Here is an 8,740-nt window from a genome sequence, read left to right as displayed (position 1 = left end):
GCATCATTTTTAAAAACAAGGCATTCTTTCTAACCAAACCACTTTAAAAACTGCAGCTCCAGAAGCTGCAGATCTGGGTGTGCGGAGTCATTTCTACAGCTTAAAAATAGGGAAATGGTTGAACTGATCCTGCAAACTCTTTCCAGTTGCAGCAGGTAAATGTTGTGCAGTCGGGAGTGCAGGGGCTCTTGGGTGGAGGCCAAGGTCTTGATTCAGCTCACAGTGAAGCAAATGAAAAGATGCCCATTCACTCTGAGAAGAGCTTTAGGCATGATCCTTGACCCACGATGTGAAAGATATTAATGGAGCCATTCGCGGTAGTGGAGCTTGCTCTGACTCTCTCTATGCAGTAGCTGCCTTCTGATGTTCACAGGCAAGCAGCAGTGCCCTTCTGGGGGAAGAGGAACTTCTAAAGTAACTTCTAATACTCAGAGAACTTGAGTTCTGTGTACATGAAGTCCATAGGGAGGAAAGAGGGAGACCTTGGAGAAAGGCCTGCTAAAGGCATGTGTCAGAAAATGACTTGAGGAGCAACTATGAGATCATCAGGAAAACGCGCTCTGTTAAAGCCATTATGTTCAGCTCAGAGCTGCAGTGTATGGATAGCTCAGCAGTCACATAACTGAAGATTTTACTTTCCCAGAGCTAAATTTGTCTAGACTTAAATGTTGCAGCCGATTCTGGATCTTCCTTTCCAATGAACAGTCTCCACTTTGTGGTTTGAGCAGGGAAGAATTTGTGTATTCTGCAAAGAGGGGATCCCCATTTTGTGATTTAGATTTCCCCTTAACGTGGACCCAGTGAAAGGAAGACCGGGTCTCAGTGCTGCTTGGGAGAATCTGTCTTTTGTGGGAAGGTGCTGGAGCAAATCTCAGCATGTCTTGTGCTGCCTAAGCATAGGGTTAGAATCCCAAAGGTATTTCTTTCTGCTGTGTTTGACTAATGTGTGTCTGAAGAAGGTGATGAGTCTGTGGAGAGACTGGAGCATTATGAGGTGTGGCTGAGGCAACTGGAACTGTTTCTTTGGAGAAGGGGCGGCTCATGAAGATTTTATTGCTCTGTATGATCACCTGAAAGGAGGTTGTGGTGAGGTGGGTGTCAGCTTCTTCTTCCAGGTAACAGTGATAGGATGAGTGGTAATTTTTGAAGTTATACCATTGAAGTTTCAGGTTAGATATTAGGAAAACCTTCTTAGAGAGATTGGTGAGCACAGGCTGCCCAGGGGAGTGGTAGAGTCACCATCCCTGGAGGTGTTCAAGAAATATGTGGTTGTGGCACTGAAGGACATGGTTAGTGGGCACTGTGGGGATGGGTTAACGATTGGACTAGGTGAGCTTAGCGGTCATTTCCAACCTTAGTGATTCTATGCTTGGTGAGGGTCTAGCAGGCTTCAGAAGTAGTGAATAAATCCATGTAAGTAGAGCTGGGAACAAATTAATCAAAAGTCAGAGCAGCAGAGAGCTATTCTCAACTGCTTTTTATTGGGTATTACAGACAAAAGGAAGCAACTGAGTTACTTGTACAGTGAGCCATCCCAACGTGCTTTGAGGAAAAAATGAGCTTTTGTTGCTGTAATCCAGAAGTGATTTTAGTAATAAGGATGGCTGATTCTCAGATTAGTTAGACTTCCCATCAGATTTAGTGTTTCCGTTTAGAAATAAGTGCCAGAAAGAAACCAATATGCTGCATTTCAAATGCAAAGGATGTATCTCTCTTCAAAGGAAGCGTAGCTGCAGTTCTGATTTGATCTCCCAGCATTAGCTGAATGTACGCTCCCTAGAAAATAGGTCACAGCAAGAAAGGCAGTGAAGTTGAAAGGAAAAAAGGATGAGCTGCAGTAACTCGAGAGACAAGGCTTTGGTGTTCAGTAGATGAATGATACTGACAAGCTGCTTGCTTTCAGTTGAGTGTAAATATTAATACCTTTCATGTTGTCAGATGCTGCCTTTTACTAAGAACTACTAAATAACAGTATTGCAACCTACATTTGAGCTCAGAGGGTTATATGGCAGAGGAAGTTGTAAATGGTCACACTTAATCTCTCTTGAATGAACAATTCCAAGTCTTATTTATGATCTGTGTGAAAGTGACAGACGTTGCTTTTCAATCACTCACTAAACACATACAAAACAAATGCTACTATTACTGCCGTGCTGCAAATGTCCATTTACTCCATGGCTGTTTTCTATCCTAACATGTCCCTTAGAGCTGTGTTTCTGTACTTGTTCTGTGAGACAGTCAGTTCTCTTGCTTGAATCCTTTTCTCTCTGGCTGTAGCTCCAGTAATGATATCACACCTGTCTACCCTAAACCTCCTCGTTCTGTCAGAAATACTTTATCCAGGGCACAGATGGATCTCTACCTTGCAGTAAGATGCAATGGGCTGCCCCATTTGTACTGGCCAAGTGCTGTGGGTTTCCATTCTCCTGCATCCCTTCAGCTTCTGTGGAAGTCAGTATTGTCTGACTCATTCCTAAATAACTGTTCACTTTCCTGAACATTTTTTATGTACTTTGGGTACAGTGAACGCTTGCTTTAGTTTAGTATCAGAATTTGGCTAGCCCGTGGCTGCAGAGGGATGTTTTTGATGGCTTCAGTGGTATCTGATAGCTCTGTGGTTTGCTTTTTCTGCTTGTCTCATTGTTATTTCAAGCACATAATTGTGTTGCTAAAATGGAAAGGGGCTAAACAGATTTATTTATTTTAAAAAGGGTGGGTTTCTTCCAACCTGGGGCTTAACATGCTGAGCAAAAGCAGGATGCTGACCGAGTTTGCTCCTCGAGTTCAATTTTCTCACTTTTGCTGTGGCTCTACTATTATTTTTTCCTTGTAACAAAGAACTTTTATGGTACTGAACTACTTCCTAGCTAATTATCACAGCCGTTTGAGTGTAATTTGAAACATCATGTGGTATAGACAATTCTGTGATTGTGTTTCATTCTTGTTTGCAATAATTTGCATTCTCGTTCCCCCAGTAATTGCAGTATAGCAATCTGGAAAGAGTTTGCCATGTCATTCTTATCAGCATAAAGTTATTCCTAGGGAAAACAACTCTTTTAGGACTGATACTTTCTAGTGTGGTTGAAGGAATGACCCTTCAGTGCCAAATATATATGTGAGTCAACTGTATGTAGACAGTCGTATCTATCCAACACACCACCCATTCTCATATGCTTAAAAAAAACACCCCTTCACAGTCTAAATAACTAAAGAACTTGGATCTAAATACTGGTCTGGAACTAAAATAATGGTTGGGACAGAGCTGAAGCAATTTGTGTTCCTTGGCTGCTTCTAACTTTGCATTGTATTCTAACTTTGCATTTGTATTGCTGTGAGGTTACATACAACTCACCCCATACCTCTAACATGTTGCTTTAGTTATCAACCATAAAGGTGCATTAAGCCCATGAGTCTGGTAGGATTTAAAGCTGTGCTGCTAGTAACAGTGCTTGCACGTTAGGGTTTTCACATTAAGCAGCAGCACTGTACACAGATGCATTCCATGGAGAAGCCAGCCTCTATTTGCCCAGATGATGTTCTGCCAGCTGAGGATGAAATCTGGAGTGTGGCTTGCCTCTGAAACTTGGCTGTAAGATCGATTCAGCTATTACTTGTAGATTCTGCCCTTCCTATGGCCCTGCAGGGTGGATAAGTGCCAATTTGGAGTGTAAATTCCTATATGATTGTCCGAAGTCAAACGCATTGTTTGATTCAGGTGTGTTTACAAGTGTTTCTGATAGGGATTTAAGAGCAGAAATTGAAGGAAAATCTGTATTATGCCATAGAAGAAGCCTATTTCTGTACTTATCTGCCATCTGATGGCTCTATGAGTTGAGACTGGCCATGTTTCAGAGGGGTCTGTCTTTGTGGTCGCATTCATTGGCTGTAAATGAGCTGTAAGGCTCATTTAGCGATCATGTTAGTTGAAGGCAATCAATGAAATCATCCTTCTCATTCCAGCTGTTTCCATCTTGTGATGCTTTGTCTACTCGAGGCATCTTTTGTGTGTGTTCACCAGGCTTTACAAGTCATCATGTTTGTTAACTACTGCTGCATTCCAAAGCCTCAGATGTCCAAGTAACGTCTGTTTTGGGAGGTAAAATGTAACCATGAGGTATAATGCTAGTGAAATTTTTAGCTAACAGCAGTCCAGAGAATTGCGGTTGTGTGAATCTTCAAGTAAATTCATTTGAAGTCTGTTAGGGGATGTTATTTTCCCATTTTCTGTGTTAACTAGCCTTGAATGTTGTTTGATTGGAATGACTGACCCTGGAATGTGTTCAAAGGAGGGCAACAAACCTGTTGAGGGGTCTGGAGCACAGGCCATGTAAGGAGAGGCTGAAGGAGCTTGAAATGTTCAGCCTGGAGAAGAGGAGGCCCAGGGGAGACCTTATTGCTCTCTATAACTTCCTGAAGGGAGGTTGTAGTGAGCTGGGGGTTGGCCTCTTCTCTCCTGCCATTGGTGATAAGACAGAGGTAATGGTTTCTAGCTGCAGCAGGGATTGTTTGTGCTTGTGTTCACTATGGTAGATCTTTGCCAAGCAAGAAAGTGTGATTTACTTTGAGAGATGGTCAGAATGTATCCTTAGATTTGCTCTATGGAGTGTGACTATGGCATCGCTCTGCTCTAGGCTTCAAGACTGAGATGTACTTTCTCTTTTATTTTTTATTTTTAATAAAAACACCAAGGACGTCAAGCATGCCAGGAAAGCCAGAGCAACATCATGTTCAATATGCAGAATTTAAAGTATGTGAGTGTATCAATGCACTTTGTGTATTTTCAAATGTCATTCCATAAGCTCAGGCAGAATGAAACTGCAATTGGAGATCCAGAGGTGCGTTCCTGAGGGAGAGACAGATGGCACTACGTACATGTGGCCTGCTGTGAATGCCTATTCAGAGCATGATGGTATCTCACCTGTCAGAGCCTGTTTAGAGAGTGAGGTTATCAGCCGAAATGGAAGACTTAGTCTGTGTGCCTGGATATGATGTCTAACAAAGTAAATCTTCAGGATCTCTACCACATAGAGATGATGTTACTGCAACCTGGGATTGCTCTGGGGCACTGGGTTGCTATAAGCTCTTGCTTTGAAGTGAGCCTCCAATGATGCAGAAGCTCATTAGAAAAGGGAAAGCTATATAACAGCAGTGGGTTTTCACTGACCTTCACAGAAAGCATGATGCATGTGTTCATCTCCTGTTCAACATTTGTAAAACCTTTTCTCTTAAAGGGACTCAGTAAATGAGCAAGGGTGTTGAATGGTGAGGCTCCTGTTTGTCAGCAGTTCGTGCTATTCTTGTCCTGCTGGGCACTCTCCCATGAATCCTGACAAAAATGAAGTTTGTTGCTTTCAGTTCTGAGCTACCTGGATCCTCTGGGTAAGACCTGGGGGCTGCACTTTGAAAATGTAGCTGGTCGAGGAGGATAGAAAAGCTGTGCACTTACTGATGATGGCTCTTTAAGTGTTGTTCAGGATGGCAGCAGAAGGAACAAAGTGTTCTTCTGAGAAGTGACCTGTTTCTATATATCCTGCTATTGTGCTTTAGGTCAGAGTAGCATTATCTTTGCAAATGGCTCTGAACCTTCTTTTTCAGAATCCGGGTCTGTTTAGAATCTGACATTGCTCTTTATCTTCCAAGCAAAGTACATATGTGTATACGTGTATGCATGCGTACTGCCCTTAGAAACAAGTGCTTCTCTTGCTGCCTATGCCAATTTCTAGTGGGCTTCTACCACTGCATGACATTTACCAGTCCTTGTATCTGTTACATGATAAGGTTGCCACTCAGACATGTGCTTGCATAGGATGGTGCAGAAATATTCCAGCTTTATTTCACTGGAAAGGCTCAGAGGCCAAAAGCTTCTGTTGATTGAGTGGACAGAGGAAGGGTTGTTGGACTTAGGTCTTCTGTAAGCCCCATTAGATTGGTTATGTTACCATTGAATGTAAGGTGTTCAAAGCGTAATGCAAGGACAGTTTTTGTCCATGTTTTGGTTAGGACTGTGGATGCTTCTGTATAGCACTTCTTCATTCTTTGTGTCTCATACTTCCTGGCTGCCTGCTCATTGCAAGGAGCTGCACTGCCAACTGTACAGACAGCTCTGTCTTTCACCTCTAGATCCTGCCATATGTCAAGGTCTTTCTTGCAGTAACAGAAAATGCTTTCCTAGAGTGAAAAATAACCGGTGACAGCTCGCAACATCCCTGAAGGCATTTCTTAAAACAGGCTGCTTGCTTGTTTCACTTGCAAGGAAATGTGGAAGACCAAAAAGAGAGCTTGGGCAACTGATTGACCAGATTCTAAATGTGGCAGCCTTAACCCTGCTGTGTGCCCATCTCTCTTCCTGATCTATGATGTCCCTTCTGCTTCAGACTCTGTTATGGTGGGACCTCTTTGGCTCAGCAGCACTTCTGCTTAAGGCATCCATCAGGGAGAGGCATTGTGTCTGGCCTTAGCTCTGTTTCTGAATTGGTGTGACTGAGGAGGTCATTTGGCCTTCATGGGCCTCAGCTTTCCTTTTCATAAATGGAAATGGTGACAATTCTGACATGCCAAATCATAAATACACAGGTAATACAAACAAATTTTTACTTTTGGACAGGAAAATTGTGTAGCCACAGGGGCAACGAAGTAACAGTAGAAGCCACTGGTATAATGCAGAGATCCCTAACTCCACTGGGTGGCAGCTGAGACTCTCTTTAGATAAGGAATAATATTTTCTTCTTTTAGATTGAAGGCATCACCCTCTGTAATAACAATAAATGGATTTGGAACCAAGCCTACTGCAAGCTTGGTTCTGAATCCCAAGCATGGGGTTTTAACCATCTAAGATGGCCCTTTCCCCTTTGTCAGCATTTCTTGAATCTTTCAGTTTTAGAGTCTTTTAATACAGATAATAAACCAAGATCTGAACAGGGAAACCCACTACACAGGCTGGTTTTGGATTACTAATAACCTACAATATGTTTAAAGGATCAACAGAAGCCTGCCCCTTATTTCATTTGATGTTTCCTGTTGCTGTTTGTATAAACACCAGGACAACGGGATCATATTTCCTGTCTATGCCAGTGAAGGTGGCAGAAACCCAAACCAGTACCTCCCCTTGTATGAAACTGCAGAGCAGATCAGATTGCATACAAATACCAGGTTCCCTTAGCTGTGTCTGGCCGTGACAGAAACCAACCACTTCATGGAAGGCCACTGGGCCTGGAATGGTGTTCTGGTAGTCCTGTGGTATTCTTTGCTGGGTAATACCCTGATAGCAGAGACCAAAGCACCACACTATGCCCTGTTCTGCTCAGCTCAATGTTACCTTCCATCCCTGCTGACCCTGATGTGAAACAACTTTTAGATGATCAGTTTTGTTTCATTTTGGTGCTTTAGCAAGCTGCTCAGGGGCTGGTTCTTATTTTCTGTTCAAGTGGTAAAGCTTCTGTAAACCATAGTCTCATGGGTTAGATTTGAAATTACCTATGTAGCTAAAAGCTGGTCAGATACTTCATCAGTGTTTGAGGAGGAAATGCTGTGTCTCTAGTGGAAAACCAATGTTTCACCAGCCCTGCTTAGAGGATTTCTGCTATGGTACTTGAGCACTGTGTCCTTCCAAATAGCTCTGCCAGCCCAAACTTGCTTGCCATTAGCATAGGGGAAATGGCCTTTTTACTTTCTTCCTATGCTGCTTCAAAGTGAGTTGCACCTTGAGTTGCTAGATGAGCGTGAAGATGGTTGTCTTACCCTGCTTGTCTCACTTTACTTTAAAAGTCATTGGATGGACATGGGACTTCAGCACTGAAGTGAACGAGACTGTGGAAATACCAGATAGGTGATAATAATTGTTTTATACTTCATAGACCACCTGCCACTGAGCAGTATACTGGAAGCTTAAAAAAGGTAATAGCATCACATCAGTTTCTTGCTACTTGCCATGCTGAGCAGTATTAATACACTGGGAGGTAAAAGCCAACAGAGAAGCTAATGGGGGCTCTGCCCAGGTGGCACAGACAATCCATAGAGAACCCTGGAAAAATGTCAAAGCAAGAAAAACAGAAGTTAACATTAACTTCAAGAAGAAAGCAAAAAGAAAAATAAAAGCTTCAAGGTACCTCAATGCAGAGCTCTGACACATAGTGCCCTCCCAGAATAGCACGGGACTTCAAAAGCATGTGTTGATGAAATGGAAAGGATCTGTCCTTTGATGATGGAACTGGGTGAATGCCCAGGACTGACCACCAAGCTGAAACACAAACATTGTTCTGGGGATACTGTTCCCTGAAATGGCTGTGGTACGTCACTGTCTCTGATGCTAAGCAAGGGGAGTTTGGTGCTTTGTTTTATGCTGTCACCCCAAGGTGCCTCTCTGCTGTTCCTCTGCCATCATAAAGGAAAAAAAAAAAAAAAAAGTTATTTAATTTTATTAACATAATTGCGTTTATGTATTTGTTTCTGTAGCTAATTAATCCGAAGGTGCTGGTTAGGAGGAAAACCCACTTGGGAAAACTACTGTAACAGGAGTACCTGGTTTTAGCTGAAACTCTTCCCTTGTTTCAGTACATTTTTTTGGCATTGCCTTCTCCAAGCTTCTGAAAACAGAGGTCTGTTCACTTGTGTACTGTAAGAGCAGCTAATGGTTCTATCCTAGGGGATAGCTGCACAAAACATCCCAATTAGGAGCTGGGATGAGCATGGAAAGCATACATATGAAACCCACTGTTTGCTAATATGCTGCCTGGTGCTGGGG

This window comes from Coturnix japonica, chromosome 2, assembly GCF_001577835.2.
Source record: "Coturnix japonica isolate 7356 chromosome 2, Coturnix japonica 2.1, whole genome shotgun sequence".
Taxonomy (NCBI): Eukaryota; Metazoa; Chordata; class Aves; order Galliformes; family Phasianidae; genus Coturnix; species Coturnix japonica.
Note: the sequence above shows the minus strand (reverse complement) of the source record.